A 21,929-nucleotide genomic window follows, 5' to 3' on the forward strand; every position below is an offset into this window, starting at 1 on the left:
ATTGATTAATGCATTCGTTGTCACAACAATCAATTTACATTATTCAATAATCATATATTACTCTATATTGACAACATTTGTACATTGTTTTAATGAAATCTGTACGTTGTCACGATAAACCAAGGTAATTGCTTGTCATCTACGAAATCAAGAACGTGAGTTGCTGCCAGAATTAACAGTATTTATTAAATATACGAAACTAAGTTATTGGCTGAATAAATTGTGTGTTATTGATTAATGTACTCTAGTTATTCTCACAATTATTATTCAATCATTGTGACAATAACCAAATACATTCGTCAATGTCTAAAAGTTCGTTGAAACAACAAATTAAATTGTTGTGACAACGAAATACTATTCAGTAATCACTGTTAATCAATATTACGAACTAAATTTTTTTGAGTGTAATCAAAACCAGTATAATTTGACTTGAACTTTCAAATGCGGTATACAGAATTGCTATTTTATTTTTTTAATCAAAAATTATTCGGGTTCAAAAATTGCAATTTTTCGATTTTTTGAAAGTTCAACCAACTTGTACGAACATTTTTTGCTTAGAATGACCCAACAAATACAAAAAAATATTTTGTTTTGCAAAAAATCGCTGTTATGCAATTCCTCAAGTTCTTTGTTTATAACAAGCTTATCGACATCTGGATCAACTGTTACCCAAAAAATTCGTGTTATGCGGGTTAAAATACATAAAAAACTTGGGTAGGCCATTGTACCCACACCCCCCTGGCCACAGGACTATAGTTCAGAACTGGTACTTAAAAGTACAAATTCAGGTCGAACAATCCAGAAACGAAGAACACGCATACAGACATACAGATAATAAAAACTAAGACATAAATCGAAAATGGAAAACGGCTTATATAACATTAAACTATAAGAAAAGGGAACAGAACAGTTTAAAGAGTCCTAAAAGATACAAAATTAAATCACATCTTTATTACAGCTCTACAAAGTCTATAAAATTAGACAAAATCAAGAACAAAACTTGTAAAATAAATCAAATTAATTCTCAAAAAATAAAGGTTTGATACAAGAATGTTTTATATCACAAACATTATTGAAAACGCTAAAAATGTTGTATATCGCTAATATTGTTACAAAACCAACAATGAAAAAATATTTAAGAAATGAAATACAACTCGAACCGAGCTTTTATATCAAATGGCAAGACAGATAATTATTTCGTAAATAATGTGCAAATTAATTTAAATGTACATACGAAATGTGGTTTTCAGGGTCAACATTCAAAAAGCAAATATCTCAGCATCGCTAAAGGACCTAGTACATAATAAAATGTTTAAATAATGCCTTTTTGTAATCTATAAAGCATGCTTGTACATCTGTGTTGACATCTCTTTAGCATTGGACCAATATGTACTTGAAAATTAATGGTGAAGGAAGTACATGGCCAGCACGTATTCTTGATCTGACTCTTATTGATTTTTACTTTTGGAGCTACCTAAAGTTACTTGTTTATAAAGATAAAATAGAGCTCTTCTAATATACAGTGTGTCCGCGTAACTTGGAACCATATGGGAAACTTTTTTAATATCAATGTCACGAAAAAAAGTTATTCTTTATAAAATGCTCTGCATAGTCTAAAACATAAGAAGCAATCATCAGATATAACAGTTTATCAATGGTATACGAGGTATGTCAAAAAATATGAATTTAGCTCAAGAGTAAAGTGCCTTTATATTTCACAATATCGAAAATTGTCTTTGAGAAAAGTTGTTTGTAATTCAAAATTATGTTATAATCTGCATTTGCACTCTTCTAATTAAAATTTTTTTTTTGAAAATTTTCCTCAAATCACGGACACCCAATTTTACGAAAAAAAGTTATTCTTTATAAAACGTTTTGCATAGTCTCGTAACCAAAATAAAATTATAAGGTATTAAATTTTGTCAATTTTATACGAGGCATGTCAAAAAATATGAATTTCGCTGAAGAGTAAACTACCTTGATTTTTCACAATATTGAAATTTGTTATTACCTATAAATAATTATTCAGAATTAAAAACTATGTTTCAATATGCAATGGCATCCTTCTATTTGAAATATTGTGAACTATAAATATATTTTACTTTTGAGCGAAATTCATATTTTTGACATACCTCGTATAGAATTGAATACCTCGTAAAGAATTGAAAAACAATTGATATCTTATGATTGCATCTTAGTTTTTTTACTATTCAGACATTTTTATAAAGAATAAATTTTTTCGCAACATTAATAATAACGGAGTTATCTTAAATAAAAATGATGTTGGGTATCCGTAATTTGAGGAAAATTTTCAATTTTTTTTTCAATTAGAAAAGTGAAAATGTATATTATAACATAATTTTTAATTACAAACAACTTTTCTTAATAACAATTTTCGATATTGTGCAGTATAAAGGAACTTTACTCTTGAGCGAAATTCATATTTTTGGACATACCTCGTATATTGTTGATAAAATTTGATACCTGATGATTGCATCTTAGGTTTTAGACTATGCAGAGCACTTTATGATTTATTTTTCGTAAAATTGATATTAAAAAAGTTTCCCATATGGTTCCAAGTCACGCAGACACCCTGTATATAAGAGAAGATCTATAAGATATATTCTAAGAGAAGATATATAAGATAAGATAAATTAAAAAAAAACATTCGGATCTTCAGGCATTACACAAAGGACCATCGGAGTTAACATAGACAGTTTTAGAGAAAAACAAAGGGCCAGACCAAGTAAAAATATGATAGATCAAAAAGGGGTATAGAGACGGACAGAGAAAAATCATTTGAGCAAATGAGATTAATGAGAAACAATCGCGGACCTAGGACATAATTAAATGTTATAACGACTTTTGTAATCTATAAAGCATGCATGTACATCTGTGCTAACATCTCTGCAGCGTTGGAACAATATGTACTTGAAAAGGAATGCTGAAGGAAGTACAAGGCCAGCACGTATTCCTGATCTAACTCTTATTGATTTTTACTTTTGGAGCAACCCAAAGTTACTTGTTTATAAAGATAAAATAATAAATCTCTAATATATATAAGAGAAGATCTATAGGATATATTCTAAGAGAAGGTATATAAGATAAGATAAATTAACAAAACATTCGGATCTTCAGGCATTACCATAAAGGACCATAGGAGTTAACATAGACAGTTTTAGATAAAATCAAAGGGACAGACCAAGTAAAAATGAGATAGATCAAAACAGGGTATAGAGACGGACAGAGAAAAATCATTTGAGCAAATGCGATTAATGAGAAACAATCGCAAAAAAAATGGTCAAAAGAGGGACAAGTAGGTACATTAATTCCACATAAAGACAAGGTAAATTTTTTTAGAGAACAACCTTGTTATAATCTACAGGAATCAGTTCTTCTTTTAGTGCCGACTCCACTAATGAAGGTTGGCTATAACCATTGCAAATTCGTCTCTATCTTCTGTTTTTCTTAAAAGCGTCTGTATGTTTAACCCAGTCCAGTCGTGAATGTTTTTCAACCAGGATCTACCAGGACCCCCTTTTCCTTCGATTTTACCCTTCATAATCAGCTGTAGTAATAGTCCTTGGGCCCACATATAAAATTATTATTTATGAGCACACCATCGAAACTTTTTGTACTTGTTAGTTGGGTGGAGTCGGACCAATTTGGAGCTTGGCGCATTATGGTAGTGGGGCGTTTGTCTGTCAAGCTGTCACGAAGTTGCCAATTTTATGCAAGGAAAAAATTTATAACCACATTGGTCATTTTATTTTAATCAATGGTTTTTATCATATAAACAGTGAAAACAATTTTGTCGGACAAAAATATTGGGTCACATGACGTGTCGGACACGCCAAATATGTCAAATTTATGAAAATAATAAATTTATTACCACATGGCTAATTTTAACAAAATCTACCATAAAACCTTTTTACAATAATGTGGAAACCTTGTCGGACAATTTTCACGGGGCTTATGTGCAGTCGGATGCGCCGAAAATGTCAATTTCCTGGAATTTTTTTGTTTACAATCATTTTTCCGAGAAAAATAGGAGGTTATAAGTAATTATATTCTAAATCAAATAATCTAAGTGTCCGACAAAAATATTGGGGCAAATCGACAGTCGGACAAACAAATTAATTTTTATTAGTAAACTATACTTTTAAACTATCCTGGGATCGTGCATCCCTTATATTGACAACCATTTTTCCGACAAAAGTAGTAGGTTACAAGTAATTATATTCTTAAACATGTAATTGTTTGACAAAAATGTTGGGGCAAACGAACAGAAAACATAATTCTTTTAGGTTATCGACGTCCTTAAGAGGAGGCATTGTCAAAAAAAATTTTAAAACAGTTTTTCTCGGTTACTTTTGAATCGATTTAGCTGAAAATTGGTACACACACTAAGTACAATATTTAAAAGGGCGTGACGTACACAAAATTTTCCAAGAAATTTTCCGACAAGAGAGAAAATTTAGGAAAAACTTTGATCTGAAAATTTGTATACATACTCCCTCAACAATGACAAACATAGTTCTGTAGTTTTTTTTCTCGAATTTAAAAAAAAAATTCCGACAAAAGGGAAAATTTTGGAAAATTTTTTAAAAATTTTGGATCCATTATTTTTGTCCGACAAGTGATCCAATATGCATTACACATGTAAAAAACAGTACAAAATAAAAATGTTATCTTTTGCATCCGACTGCGCATATGCTCCGTGAAAATTGTCCGACAAGGTTACCACATTATTGTAAAAAGGTTTTATGGTAGCTTCTGTTAAAATTAGCGATGTGGTAATAAATTTATTATTTTCATAAATTTGACATATTTAGCGTGTCCAACGCGTCATATGGCCCAATATTTTTGTCGAACAAAATATTTTTCGCTGTTTTTATGATAAAAACCATTGATTAAATTAAAATGACCAATGCGGTTATACATTTTTTTCTTGCATAAAATTGACAACTTCGTGACAGCTTGACCGACAAACGCCCCACTACCATAATGCGTCAAGCTCCAAATTTGTCCGTCTCCACCCAAATAACAAGTACAAAAAGTTTCGACGGTGTGGTCATAAATAATAATTTTATATGTGGGCCCAAGGACTATAACTCATACTTATCATTTCTAAGTATGTGCCCCAAATTTGCTGTTTTTCTCTTTTTAATGGTGGTCAAAATTTCTCCGTCTCTTCCCATTCAGTGCAACACCATTTCGTCCGTAATATCTCCATGGTCCACGGTATTTTCAGAATTCTCTTGAAAAACCACATCTCAAAAGCTTCCAACTTTCTCAACAAGTCAACATTAACAGTCCAAGCTTTGACACCATAAAGAAGAATAGAGCGGATATAACATTTTACCATCCGAGATCAGATTTACATATCGCGTCTTTGGTTACTCTTCTTATTTTCTTATTTTCAAAAAGGCTTTTCTTGATTGCTCTATTTGGTAACACTTACGAAGCCTCTACAAAAATATATCAGTTCCCACCTCTATACATCGTTTAGTTTTTGTAAAAAGTAGCAAGTTCGTTATTTTGAAAGACCACTAATGTCTAATTTGTCTTCATTTTTCTGTTGTGGCAAGCAGTCGTTTGTGAGAAGATCCATTGTACAAGGTAATTATGGTTTCTTTTTATCCCGGTAAAAGTTGTCATAGTTTCTCTACATCCTAAACAATACTCTATTGTTTCAAGGTTTTGGATTTTGGATTTTGGAGTTTGGTCTGATGGTTTTTGGGTTTTGTTGGCTTTTGTGCCTATTTTCCGTACCTGGAGACTTTCCGATTCTTCATAGAAAATGGGTTTACTTTGGATGCTTCGATTCATCCATCATACTCACCATAAATGGTCTATGGTTAGACGTTTCCTCATATCGCACGTAAATTTATGGGTCACGTACCATTGAACTTCGTCTCTATCACGGTTGGTGATCGCTGATGTGATTATCAGCCAACCAAAGTCTTCAGTGGAGACTGTATCCAGGATTTTCTATCACTGCTGGTCAAAGAGTGGTAAAATATATATCATAAATATTCCTGTATGTTATTTTTGGGTTTATTTAAATTTCAATGAACAGTACAAACACAAAAATTGATAGGTTATCCTATTTTTAAACCATCAAATTTTACTAGGATTTTTTTTTATTTTCAATTATTTACTAGCTATATGTATCACATTGTAACCTTGTATATTTTCTTTTGTAAATTATATTAGATTTATGAAAATTGCAATAAATAAGTTGGTAAAATTATTTCTTATCCATTCTTATTACTAGAGACTGGAAAATATGCACTAAAAAATGTCTAAAATATGCATGCAATATGCATTTTAAAACAAGCTGAATATGCACAATTAACATGCAAATATGCATTTATATATGCACTTATTTTTATATGAATAATTTTATGGTTTACGTTAAATACATAAATAAATAAAAAATAATAAAAATAAATAAATAGGTTTGAATTTAAACCAAATTGTATTATTATTTCTTAATATATTTTTTTAACTTCAGGTTTTGTGACAAATAAAACGGCAAAATATTTTATTTTGACCACAAGATAAATAAGAGTACAATAAAATAAATGTACATATTTTTATTGTTACAATATTGATTCATATTTTCTAAACTAATATTATAAAAAGAGTACAATAAAACAAATTTACATATTTTTATTGTTACAATAAATAATCATATATTGATTCATATTTTCTAAACTAATATTATGTCTTCTATCTGTTAATATTTGTTTATAGGCAGAAAAAGATCTCTCAACGTCACAAGATGTAATTGGGGCATATTTAAACTTTGCTATTAGAGACGGATCCATATTAATATTTTCATCGAAGTTTCCAAAATTGATTATATTATTTATTGAACGCAATAAAGTGAAACCCTCATTTTTGTTTAAAACGTCATCAAGTTTATCTTTAATTTTTACTCCAATTTCCCCATTCAGATTTGTTATTTTCTGTTTAACCGAATCAACAATAGACATACTATTGTGAAGACATAAATTTTGAGCCTCTAATTTTGTAATTGAACTTTCAATGATATCGAAATTCGATTTTATATACAACAATTGATTTTTAATAGACTTTTCTTTAAAAATATTTTGACAGTTATCAATAGCGGTACAAGTCGGATCAAAACTTGAAATAACGCTTTTGATGTCGTCGTAGTGTTCAGATAAAAATATAGCACTTTTAAGCCAAGTTCCCCATCTGGTTAATACTGGTTCTGGTGGTAAAGGAATATCGGGAAGCATCTCCCTATATACCTGTACACGTAGTGGTGCTTTCAGAAATACTTTTTTTACATTATTTATTAAGGTGTTTACATTGGGAAATTCAATTCTAACTTTCTCTGCAACTCTGTTTAGGCCGTGCGCCAAACATGTACAGTGAATTAAATTAGGGAAAAAGATTTTAAGATTGGATGCAGCTTTCATCATATATGAGGCGGCATCACTAAGCATTAATAATATTTTTTCAAATGGTACTTGATCAGGTAAAAAAAAATTTGTTAGGGATTCGTTAACAAATCTAGCTATTGTAGCATAGTTTGTTTTTTCCAAACATTTTACACTAATTAAGTATGAGTTTTTAAAATCGCCAGAGTCGTTAAGAACTCCAACAATTAGATTCGCAATTTGTCGACCCTTTGTATCCGTTGTTTCGTCGACGGAAATCCAAAGATATTCGGCTTTTAACTGATTTTTAATACTCGTCATCACATCTTTGTAACATGCACTGACATATTTTTTCCGAAGAGTTGAAGAACTTGGTATTTGAGCTGGTTTATCTTTAATCTTGCAATAAGTTTTTAAAAAGTTTTGACACGATTTATGTTCTAACTTGTGCAGAGGGATATTGCAGTTCAAAAAAAAATGGCATAAATCCTTTGCAAAGGTTTCTTGCCCAACTGACGTATTCTGAATCTGCAAACTGTTCTGTAGAATCTGCTGGCGAGGTTTATTATCATTTTTTGATAGCTTAGTTTGGTGAAGTGAAGTTTTTATGTGTTGAACTACTTGGAATTTCTTTTGACATGGAATCTGGAATATAATGATAATGATGTTTTAGATGTTTTCGTAAATAGATACCTACATTAAAATGATCAAACTTTTTAAACCTCCCCCAATTTTTTTTTATTTCTCAAAGTGAAATTGAAATCGTCAAACAATAAAGTACAGTCAGTGTACCGTAGTATACAGGGTGGGCCACTCTCAACACCTCGCTCTGTATAAGCCAAACCGTTGCGAACTTTAAAAAACAGTTTTTGAAGAAATGGGACGGTTTGTCATTTTAGAATAGACAGACACATAGATGTGCAAAGAAGTTTGATAAGTTTAAAAATCTATTGAAGTGGAGAACTTACCTTTTTATCACAAATGGTGCAAAACATACTTTCACTGTCGATAACTTTTAGATGATTGTTACTTCCAATCCAACTTCTGAGAAGACTTGATTTTTCCCTTGCTACTTTAGGCATTTTCACAATAATAATAAAATGATTTTTTTACACAGTATAGTCAATAACTTGCAATCACAAAAGTTGAATAATCGGCGATTGATTTAAGACTAACCATTCATAAAATAAAATAATCTATCCTACCCTTAAAATGCTTAAAATTTCGTTTTGGTTGGTTTTCCCAGAATAATTCATAGTTGGCCGACACCAGCAGAAAGTACAGGTAATATTTGTAATGTTATTCAAAATATAATCGGTATTTACTTAGGTAATTTGTAAATTCTGAGAAGTCTATAAATCTTAAATATCCGGATAATGATACCTGCAGCTATAAATAACGCCCATTATGTTTATGGGTACAACAACAAAGGAGCTTAACAGCAAAATATTTACTTTCACATTTTATTTTAATGGATGTTGATGTTACTAATATATACCTTATTTTTAAATGGGGTAGAGTAAATTCCCATCAAAATATGCATTTATATGCTCTTAAATCTCCAAATATGCAAGGCATATGCATTTATGAAAAACATGAGAAATATGCAGCATATATATGCATATGCATTTTGCATATAATCCAGTCTTTACTTATTACATATCTCTTTCCAGTTTCACTTCATAGGGCAGTTGGTTTAGGAGGAAACAACATGAATTTTATATTAGGAAAGTTTAGTTAATCTACAAATTTGTTAATTTGCTGAAGAGTAAGACTGGCTCCTCCGTTTTAGTTTGTTCAGGATCTTTGTCTGGTTTTTTTATCTAATTTTCTGTTTTATTCTTCCAGCTCTCAATCTTTCGCGCCCAGATTATTTTAGAAAAAAATCTGTTTTAATTTTATTCCTTTTTCTGGCTCTCGAATCCCACCTTCTGTTTAGTCTCTTGTTTCTCGAGCTTACTTAGCCGGTGCTCTATTCTATTCTTCTTCCTTCCTTCTTCTCTATTCTATACCTTCTTCACTTTCTTTCAAATTGCATACTAACTTCGACTATCTTTCTTTTCCAAAGCATAGTTTAGTGTAGCATATTCTTGATCGAATTTCTGATTTCGGATTTAGATCTCACAAGAAATCATCTCTCTAAATCACAAGAAACCTTAATACGTGTGTCAAGTTAACACAATCGAAATAACATAAATTATTTTCTGTACATATACTCGAGGTTTAAATTCAACCGAATATGTTCATTATTATGTATTAGTCGGATATATCGTTAAAACAATTTGGAGTCCAGAAACCCTGCTGTTCAAAATATTGATTAACCACGAGTTGGCCTGATTGAGACTAGCAAATTGGCTCAGGAGACGATCGGCATCATTAGAAGCATGGGGAGATAAATAGCTCCTGTCAAAACCGACCGAGGAAGGCACACGTGCGATTGAAGAAAAAAATAGGGGTAATTTTCCTTGTTTACCCGCAGGGTGTCTCGAATATTACTAAAAAATCGTTACGCCCCTTCCGGCCTTACACAAAAACGGAACTTTTAAAAGAAATATTAAAGCAAACAGTTCGCTCAATAAAATGTATAACTGTAAAATAAGGAATTTGAAACAGATAACTTATCTATATAGAGAATATAATTATCTATTTTTATTTTACTATATTATAATGTTATTTTTGTTAATAACATGACAATACTATATAAATAAATCAAAAAGAAGCTAATGATATTGTCAGCTAATAACATAATGTTATACAGTGATGAGCTCGCTAATCGACAAAATAACGCAAAAGATGGAAAACATAATACATTGTAAAATAAGAAGAGATGAAACTAGTAGAGGTGGAAATTATCGATATAAACGTATTAATTAATATTACATTACATAGTATCCCACTTTTAGACGTCTGTGACAGGAGTATTTTATAAAATTATCGTGTCACAGTGACAGTTGTCATACTCCTCCGATACGTCTAAAGGTGGGAAACTATGTAATGTAATGTTAATTGATAGTTTATATCGATAATTTCCACCTCTACTAGTTTCCTCTCTTTTTAGTTTAGAATGTATTATGTTTTCCATCTTTTGTGTTATTTTGCCGGTTATTAGCGCGCTCATCACTGTCATAGTCAGTATGAATGAGTCAAATATAAAATCGAATTATTATGTTTATTTCATTCATAGAGATTCTGACTAATAAGAAGCTAGAAGAATAAAAATTACAGCGATAATTTTTGATAATTTCCCGTCGTCAAGTATTACGTCAAATGCTTTTCGTTGCTACGAAAAAACGAACATTTAATGCCATTAATGACAATTAATATTTTAGAAGAAAAGAGAACACTAGGAAAAGGTTTAGCAAATATTCAGGCGAAGATATCAATAAAATATTAGTTAAAATGATTTAAAAACAGTTATATTCATGAAATAATCTTATCGAATTACACTCGAACTCTTAAAAATTACCGATTTGTTTTGCCCTCGTGACACTTTGACATGATTTCACTTCACCTCGGGTCATCATCATCATCACGTAGCGCTACAACCCTGGGTGGGTCCTGGCTGACTGTACAACTTTCTTTCAATTTGTTCGGTCTTCCATCAACCTAGGGTCAAATGGGATATTCATTTTTCGGAGATCTGCTTGGATGTTATCTCTCCATCGCATTCTGGGACGTCCGAGTGGTATTTTGCCTGTAGGAATCTCCTCCCATGTTAGTCGCTGTGATTTAATTTCTTGGACAATATCGGTGTCATTGTAGAGTTCGTTTAATTCGAAGTTCGTTCTGATCCTATACTGGTGTGTGTTAATGTCGTGGTGAGGTCCGAAAATTTTTCTAAGTATTTTTCGTTCAAAACGTCTGAGCTTTTCTTCGTTTGATTTGGTCATGGTCCACGTTTCGCAACCATATGTTAGTACAGGTCTGACAAAGGATTTATAGATTTCGATCTTGGAACTTCTTGTAAGATTTTTTGTATTTATAAGCTTATCCAGTGCGAATAGACAGCAATTTGCTGATTGAATTCTGTCTTTTATTTCTTCAGTAACATCGTTGTCAGCTGTGATTATGACCCCCAGATACTTAAAACGTTGTACTCTTTCGAGATTGAAGGTGTTGACCATCACATTTTGTCCTATCCTGTCTCTTCGTGTCGTTCTATTTATACACATATATTTCGTCTTCTCTTCATTAATCCTCAGCCCTACTTCTCCTGTTGCTCCTTCCACCTTGTTGAAAATAGCTTTTGTGGATAGGATGGAGTCTCCAACGAGATCAATGTCATCTGCGTATGCTAGTAATAACTTGGGATCTTGAACCGATAGCAGTTCTGTTTTTATTTCGGCCGACCTCATGGCTTTCTCTAATAGAAGGTTAAAAAATAGTGGAGATAACGCATCACCCTGTTTGAGTCCACTGTTGATTTCGAAGCTGTCAAACAGTTTATTATTAGACGTACTTTTGATATTCCACCCTCCATACAGACTTCAGTCATCCGAATGAGTTTGTTTGGTATTGAGAACTCCGCCATGGCATTCCATACTTGGCTTTTTTCTACCCTGTCATATGCCTGTCGAAAGTCTATGAAGAGATTGTGTATGGGTCTGTTATACTCCGGAATGGGACGTTTCATCGCCGCCGGTTCATCGCCGCCGTTTCAATGCCGCCACTTTATCGCCAGTCCATTTCATCGCCGGCCGTTTCATCGCCGGCCGTATCATCCCCAGTTAGTCAGTTGATCTTGTATTATAGGAGATGACACGACACGACGTTAAATTCAGTTCAAAGCTTATGACAAATAAACAGATAAAAAATATTATTATATTAATTTACTGTTCTATTTCTACTTTCCCTAAATTTGATCCTAAATAGTATTAAATTTGTAGAGTTAAATTATATTTTATATTATAAAAGTTTAAAAGTCTATTAAAAGATTAAGTATGGCAACGGGAATGGTCATATCTCGCATTTCCTAGAATTCCTAATTAATACTAAAAATAAATAATAAATGTAACTGTCGAAAATTGGTCGAAAATTCGGAAATATTAGCGATTAACTGACTGGCGATGAACCGGCCGGCCATGAATCGGCCGGCGATGAACTGGCGGCATCGAAAGGTGGCGATGAAACGTCCTAGACCCGTTATACTCCCTTTTCCACTCCACTCGGGTCGTGAAATTAAAACTGTCAAAGTGTCACTTGGGATACAAATCGAGCTCTCGTGTAATTATAGTCCCCAGTGCATCGTCCTTTTTGGAAGATGATTACAAAAGTCTTAAAAAAGGTCTTAAATGCTTCGTTTGAGCGAGTCTACCACTTTCTGAAAAACTTCAGAGTGCAGGTTGGACGCGTATTAACATATTTACGTTTAGGCCGATCAAGGAACACAAAACTTTACACAAACCTCAAAACAATTAAAGGATGAAAATTTGGAAATATGTAGTTGAAATTGTCTATTATTATATAAGAAAAAGTTTACAATTCTAAACCGTCTCCATTTTACAAAAATAGGGAAATAAGGGTTGGTTTTTCATTAAAAGTGCTGTATTTTAAAAATAATGAAATAATAAAAAAAATGTAACAGTGAAAAATAAAATAGTCATCAGAGTGATTTAACCTTAAAGATTGGTCTTAAAAATTTTTTTTAGATCTTGATTATTTTATGAGATATAGCCTATTTTTAATAAGGGTTAAAAACCAAAAATTTTTAAAACGGTCTTATTCGCTTAGTTTTGTATCAATTAATCTGAAAATTGGTGAACACACTTTTTACAGATCTATTAAGGGCTTGAGGTTAAGATTTTCCAAAAATTTTCAAAAAAAATTTACGGCCAGTGGAAAAATTTTGGAAATTTTTTTGAATTTTTGGAAAAAGAACTGAAAACTTTGGTTTTTCCTGTAAGTATGTCTGTACTTACCTGAACGAATTACATGCGCGTGCACGTATCCTATATTATTTTCTTTTTGAATTAAGTTAATAATTTGAAAAACTATAATTTTAAAGTACATACTTGTATTTTTAAGTTAATTATTTCAATATAAACATATAAAATGAAAATATATCAAAATTTCTCAAAAAATATTTCTTTTACTAAATATTTATTAGGTTTCCTAAAGTTCATTTAAAAATTAAATTAACTTAATTAAAAATAAATGTACTCTATTAAGAGGCTACATCAGCGCGTCATTAATATTTTTTTTTCGACAGTTCTCCGAACTTTCAACACTGCGGCAACAGTGTGTCGGCAGTACTACAGTGCCAGTGATACTATACACTATACTATCAGAAACAAAGGCACAGTAATGTGATAACAATAATTATTATTATACACTATACTATCAGAAACAAAGGCACAGTAATGTGATAACAATAATTATTATACTCATAGGCGCGCTAAATGTTGCCATGTCAGTCAATTTCGATTTCTTGTTATAGATAATCGTTTTTTAGTAATTCCATTGTGACACAAAATCTAGACATGGGATAAAAAAGTTTAGTTGAAGAAACTGTATTTTTTTGTTCTTCTTAAAGCGGCACAGACTCGTTTTTTATATTTAATTTAATTTTAGAGTAATTTCTACATACTAACATGTTTCTTAAATTGGGCTTTGTACCACAATTCTTTACTATATTGCGAATATGTGTGCCAGATATCTCGACAGAATATTCAAAATTAAAGTTGCAATCTTGGAACGCGTTTTTCGCGCGCTGATGTTGCCTCCTAAGTTATAAAGGATCAAATGAGCATGGAGTACTAAAATGATAAAAGGTGCAATGAAAAATCGTTTATTGTATATCGAACTGGATCGTCACTGTTTACATTTAATTAATTAATCTAAATTATTCAAAGTTCATTTTCATCTTCGTCTGATGTAAAATTTGTGTCTGAATCAACTTCATTTATAATAGAATCATCTGTAAAATCATAATTTTGGGTCTCTTGGCAGCTACCATCTAAACTATTATCAGTAGTAATAACCCAAGGACATTGATAATTGTTCGAAAAAATTTTATAACAGATTTCGAAAGCTTGTTGCTTGGAAACAGACCGACGCCGTAGGCGGAGGTCTGTTGCCTGTAAGCAACAAGCTTGAGAAAGTTGTTAAAAAATTTTTGAGCATTTATCAATGTTCGAGGGTTATTCGGATAGAAAATTTTTTGCTGGTTATGGAAAAAAAATACAGAGCAGAAACAATTTATTTAAATGTGTAATTAACAATTCTTCCACCGTCCGATTTCCATCTAATTCATATTTTCTATCATTGCAAAAGTCCATAAACGCTTTCCATACAAATTTTTTACTGTAAACAGTATTCTTTGGTATATTTGATTCGATAATTTCATTAATATTCTCATCGGTATTACAACCAAATCGTGACATTTTGAAATATTGAATATTTGAAATGTCAAAATCGAAATGAAACGAAATGTAGGTATCCATAGCTACATGATTAAGTGAAAACAGCCCATGGGATCTGTTTTCAGTATAATGTTGGTTTTATTGGTTGTATTCAATCAGATGACCACAAATTAATTGATTTCATTGGATTTCTAATTGAGCAAAAAATTTTCTTCTTAATCATCAGAAACTATAATGTCTTCCTTTTTATGATTTGTACAATTACCAGTTTGACAACTTCCGCATGCAGCATGAAAAAGTTTCTCCTCTTTTTAATACATATTTTTGTCTACATTCTAATTTCATCACAGTCCAAAAGCATTTTGTGTCTATCATCTTTTCTTTCTGAACTTACACTTTTTAATGTTTCAATTCCACGTTTGATAATTACAATTTTTTCGTTATCACATTCTAAATGTTTTTCACAAATAAAACAAGAATTATTATTTTTTGTTTCACTGTTCGCACTCATTGTAAATATTTACACAATTATTTTATAACAAACAGATTACTTTTATAGATAATAAGTTATAAATTCATTGACAGCCGAAAACGATAACAAAACATTGCAGCGTGAACATTGCTCCAATTTTTTAGGTTATGTTCGTCTACTGTGTTTAGGAAGCGCGCCGTTTTCTCTTTTAAGCAACTTTTTCACCTGTGTTTACGTACCCCATATATTTTTACCTTTGCAATATGCCTGTTGTATATATGTAATATGTTATTCAAGCCTTTTTTAATATGTTCCCATATTTTCATTTAAAAAAAGACTTTCAAAAAAGAATGGCATCGATTTTATTAAAACATGACATTTTTTTGTAGTTGTTTATAATAAGTGAGCCTTATTTAAAAAGTATTCTATACATAAGAAAAATAGATACCGCTTTCGAAAATTTACATTTTCAAGTACCTACAAGCATATTTTTAAAGTTTTTTATGAATTTTCAACAAAGATATTATTGATCGAAATCTTGAAAATTGACTTAAAATAAAAATCAAATAAATATCCATTTTTATCGCCATACAAATTTTTATCCTTTAAAGTAACATTGTGCAATTTTAAATCTAAATGTTAATTAGCCATCTTGAAACGTAAATCTAAAAGGAATTTTAATTTAAATGATTACGTAAATTTTTGTGACAAAAAATATGTGTTGCTCTCAAAACTTGTATTAGTATATTTTAAAACATATTTTTCTAAATTAAATAATTTGTAATTCACAATGAAAATATATTCACGTTAAAATTGATATTTTTCTAAAGGTATTGTGTTTTTTTCGTATATTTTAATGTTTGATAAATGCCCCAAATTATCGATTTAAAAGTTAGTTAATCTTAAAATGTGACATTTTTGTTGCGCGCTCAATTCATTAGCGCCCCTGTTAAGTACTTTAAAAAGGGCTATAGGTTAGAAACGAATCAAGATGCAAACAAAGTTATTAGTCAAAATGTTAGGATAAAAGTACCTTGATGATTTTTAAATAACATTTTTTGTTATTATTGCCTTATTTTCCGAAATACAGCACTTTTAATGAAAAACCAACCCTTATTTCCCTATTTTTGTAAAATGGAGGGGGTGTAGAATTGTAAACTTTTTTTTATAAAATAATAGACAATTTAAACTACCTGTTCCCAAATTTTCATCCTTCCTTTATTTTTTTTGAGGTCAGATTGTTCTTTGATCGGGCTAGTTGTCGGACTAACGAAACGCGGCTGTAGATTTATCGGACAAGAAATCTAAAATCTTTATTAATTAAATATAAGTACTTTAAATTGAAAATTAAGAGTTTTGTAATAACAAAATCGTAGATTACGACACCCGCAAGATATCACTATAGCTCGGTATTATTGCTATTAGTAAACAACGAAGTAAATAAAGAAGAGGTGCGGAAGGCCCTAGAATTCGTGGGTCGGGGAGAGAACATTCCTCATTAAACGCCTATTTTCGTAATACAGCTAAATAATTTCTAGATGTTGTGCCGAGTTAAGTTTTTCTAGGATGAAATGTCAAATAATACTGAATAAGAAAACAACTTTAGTTGATACCATTCGCGCACGGTCTCCCAACAAATCCTCACCAAAAAAAGTACCTCTAAATGAATCACCCTTTATTTTATTACAATAAATTATTGGATAACCTTTCAAGTGAGATAGCACACGAGCACTGTTCTCTTAAAAAAATCATCTAGTAAGTCATCACGCCCAGATGAATAACATCACCAGTATGATGTATATGCCAAAAAATCATAATTTAAAAATAAAAATCGACCTGTTTCTGGATTTATCCCAAAAATCGTCCAATCTCGAAAAAAATAGTTTCCATAATTTTGCCCCTCACTATTTAACAATAACCAAACTCAAAAAATTCCTCTTGTTTTAACTTACATTACTATAAAACAAATATTTAGGCATTTAAAACTAACTGCAGACTTGATCTTGGCGTAATGTTCACCATCTTACTTTAATAATATTGATGTTACCATAAAATAACATCAAAATAACGTTAAGAAACGCGATCAGTCGTATACAACGAAATAGCAACGAGAAGAGCTCAAGTTTATCTAACTTTCGTGATTAAATAGAAACTTGGAAAACAAACACTAATATTGATGTTGCTGGTGGCAGTTTTAAAGTTTTGCTTAAGTCGAAAAATGAGATATGTATGTGTAATAGATGTATATGTTCGAAATGAATTACAGGAAGATAAACCTAGGAATTTTCAAACCAGTAATTGGGCGTCATAAGTCCTAGATTTTCACCCAACGTGACGAAAGTAGAACTGGAACTCGATATTTGAACTCTTCGTGCAACTTTGCGTCGATTGATATACGATTTTACTAACTTTGAGTAATTCTTACCAATTTTTTGGTCATAACTGTTTAAACGGAACTAGAGATTCAAGCTCAACTTTTATATGTCAGATGTACTATTTCTGCTACTATAATATCGTCCTATTAGAGATAAAACTCACTAACTACACTTTTCAGAAAGTGGAGAAAAATCGATTTAAAGGTACAAATTGTTATTTAAATTCACCTGACTTAAATATTGGAATTCTTTTAATGCAACTTTAAAGAATAAATAAGAACAGATATTTTAAGCCATGTTTCGTCAAAGAACTTTAATATTAGATAAATTTTTGTACTTGAGAGTTTTTTCATGAACACAGTTATTGGATATTGATATCCTATTAGAGGTAAAACTCACTAACTACACTTTGTACTTGATGAGTTTTTCCATGAACACAATTATTGGATTTTAAGAAGCTAATGAATTAATCTCCATAATGTATCATGACGTAAGGACGTTAAGATTCAAAATGAAAGAAATAGGTAATGAATAAAATGTTAATAAACAATTTAAAAAAGTTTATACAAAACAGTTGCCTCTATACAAAATCACATGCGATAGAAACAGAAGTAATGTTAGTGGGGAAATACCAACATCAATTTTTCGGCATTTATGACAGCCACAAAGGTCGCCTGCTTAATCGCAAAATAGATTATGTTACCCTTCATGTAGGCTATCTGTTACAAATAAATTTAAACCCATATTTCTTTAATTAATCGCTAGACAGATAACGCATACAAATATAATAATATGTATACAGTTTCAACAATACGATATAACACACAAGTCGCCTGTTTAATCGCAAAATAGATTGTTATAAAAAAATACCCTTTATGTAAGCTATCTGCTACAAAGAAATAATTTAAACTCATTTCTTTAATCAGTCGCCGAATAGATAATGCACACAAATAAAAATAATACACAGTTATGTTTACTAAGATCACTAAGTACCGATTCGGCACTCCAGATTGTAAAGAAAAATTCACTATACTAAATTTAAAATCAAGATGCAGTAGAAATAAACAAACCAAGGAACGTTAAATGCTACTAGGAGCACTCCCGAATCATAATTTACAATGTATAAACTTTGGAAATCGTGATTTAGGATTTACAACATGTCGCACTAATAATACAATAGTGTCGTAACTCAAAATGTTTCGAATTTGACATAACACTATATTCAGACGTAAAATTCAATTCCCTACAAGTCAATAAAACCGTCGTTTTAATAGTGCAAAAAATGGATAAGGGATGGCGCCATAAGACGTTATTCATGACTGACCGACTGTCGTTATCGCCCTCACAATATTGCGCCATTTTTAGTTGCAGCCAACAGTGATCGAAAACGTACGTATCGCTCTGCTCATCATTTTGAGTTTCCACGTTATTGCTGAATCAGGTATGTAATTTGCGTATCTATATTTTGAGTTATTGCATTCTTGTTGATTTGAATCTAACCATAACATTGTTGTTTTTCTACTTGTTACACTATTACTGATTTACACAAGCACGTTTTAAAATAATATTTTTACTAACGGCACTATTATTGGTTCAGTTCATTATTTTTGACATGCTACACTATTGCTGAATCATAACTTTAAACCATTTTTTTGTTGTTTGTAAAACATTTGTTAATCATTATCTATTTGTCAATCAACGTATAGAAATAACTCATTTAAAATGTGCAGCAGCGTTATTAAAAAAGCTTACTAAATACTAACTATTTTATAAATTTAGAGTTACCACACTCTTCGTGACATTCTTGTTCATTTCGTCAATTACCTATGTTAATAATTACTTAATTCATTTTTAGGTGTGCGATTCATAGCAACAAGTGATCGTGGGCGATTACTTGTTGCTATGGCAACAAATGTTGAGGATGGCGAGCAGGAAAACTCTTCACCGTCGGTATTCCCACTGGTGACTACAAATAATGAATCTGGTGCCCAGATAGAGAACAGTCACGTTACGAAAGTACAACCGGCACCTATACCTTCACCATTTACGAGTCATCAAAGTACTTCAAGAAATTGACGCAAACAGTGACCTTTAGTAAGGTCAGTAATGTTAAACCTATTACAGAATCCAACCAAAGGCAATATTACATTTCACCGGTGCACTCAGACCAGAGCGACTTTGATTCCGATGACTCCGACCGAGATCCGCATTTCGTTCCTGTTGTACAAATGAAAACCTATAGTTTGTTTTGAGGTCGAACAGTAAAACCATTAAGTAGCTCTTCCTCAAAAAGCTCTTTTTCAAGAAGCTCTTCATCGAGTAGCTCTTCTACTAGTAGCTCTTGGAAAACGTAGAAAACATGGCAAATTACGCGGGAAACATGGCAAACAACATACTGTGGAAACGGAGATGGATGAAGGTGTCAAACATTTTATAAACGCTATACCACGCGTCGAATCACATTACCTTAGAGCTCAGACGTCACGGGAATATATCCAGTGTGACAAGTATTTAGCTGATTTATATCGAGACTACAAAGATAAATAAATATACAGAAGAAAACTTCAAATCATTTGCGTCTGCAACTACTTTTAACCGCATTATTACTAAATATTTTAACATCTCCTTCCATACACAAAAAAAGATCAATGTGATCTTTGTGAAAATTTCAAAAATGCTGATGAGGATGGAAAAACAGTATTGTTGTGACGTACGAAAACCACTTGAAAGAAAAAGAACTGCCCAGAAAGTAGAAAAAAAAAGACAAAAATGCTAACATAGATTCAACAATATTCGCCGTATATGACTTGCAAGCTGTGCTGCCAGTACCAAGAGGCCAAGTTTCATTATTTTTTTTTTATAAAAGTAGAATTAACTGTTTTAATATTACAATGAGCGACAAAGAGTCCGCAAGATTTCCCAAAAACTTATGTAAACCGCAGAAAAAATTAGTAAATCAAATTGTAGTAACACAAAATATTTCATAAATAATGTCATAACTAAAAATAATGTTTCATTTTGAACATTTTGCTTAGAACAATACCGTTTTAACTCAAAATTCTTAAATAACTTCACTGGCAGTATTTTTATTTAACTAAGAGTACAAAGAAACTTCCTTTAATATTAATTAGAAACATATTATGCATTAATTTTTTGTTTGCCTGCAATAGGAAATGAGTAATAAGTTTTTCGTTGATTCTGAAAAATCATCTTTTTTGAGTTACGACACGACACTATTGTATTATTAGTGCGATATATACATTGTAAATTATGATTCGGGAGTGCTCCTAGTAGCATTTAACGTTTATTGGTTTGTTTATTTCTACTGCATCTTGATTGTAAATTTAGTATAAGTGCAATAATTTAAGTTTTAATGAATTTTACCCTGAAACCGAAATTTAAAATAATGCACTTAGTGAATTATACCATAAATTATCTCAGAAATTAGAAGGGTTAGAGCCCCGGTGACTTCTCCAGGGCTGTGCAGTACCGTATTGAGTTCAAATTGATGAAAATGTCAAAATCTCAAAAAAGTGCACTTAGTGAGGTTACCTCTAATAGGACGATATTGAACTTGCGACTAGAACTTTTTAATCCGAAAAGACATAAAAGCAAAAGTGTACATTTCTTCTTATTTTTGCGAAACATATATCGCTTAAACTATTTCGGCGACTTTAAAACAGTAGGTACTTAAATAGCATATTTGGGTTATAAGCTTTCATTCTACACATCATTTGTCATTATATTTGTTTTAATAACGGAGGAGTTATATTCGCGGACAATGTTTTCATATTTTTTCGAAATGGGTGAAATAGCTATTTGTATGAAGGTTACTGCCCGACGCGTAGCGGAGGGCAGTAATCATTCAAGGGAGGAAAAGGCACTTTACTCCCATGTTATACAAATGATTTTTCCACATTCCTCAAATAACAAGTCATTTTTTCATTTTTACTTAATTTATTTATGTAACTAACCAACAAAATTTATAAGAACTAAAACTAACAAGTAGGTACAATATAACTGTCAACTGTCAAATATAAGTCAAATTATTAATGTAAACATTGTTAAATCAAAATAATAATTTACTGTTTTTTACCATTCGGCAAAATACAGAGTGTTTTATAAATAAACCTTAAAATGTATAGATACTTACGTAATAGAAAATAGATATTGTACAGGGCGTCAATAAGTTATATTTCATGAATGAAATACCATGACGTCACTTTTATTTTTCCTCCCTAGGGAGGAAAAATATTTCCTCCCTAGGGAGGAAAAGTACAACTTTGCTCCCCACAATCAGGTC

This window comes from Diabrotica virgifera, chromosome 6 (genome assembly GCF_917563875.1).
Source record: "Diabrotica virgifera virgifera chromosome 6, PGI_DIABVI_V3a".
In the NCBI taxonomy this organism is placed as follows: Eukaryota; Metazoa; Arthropoda; class Insecta; order Coleoptera; family Chrysomelidae; genus Diabrotica; species Diabrotica virgifera.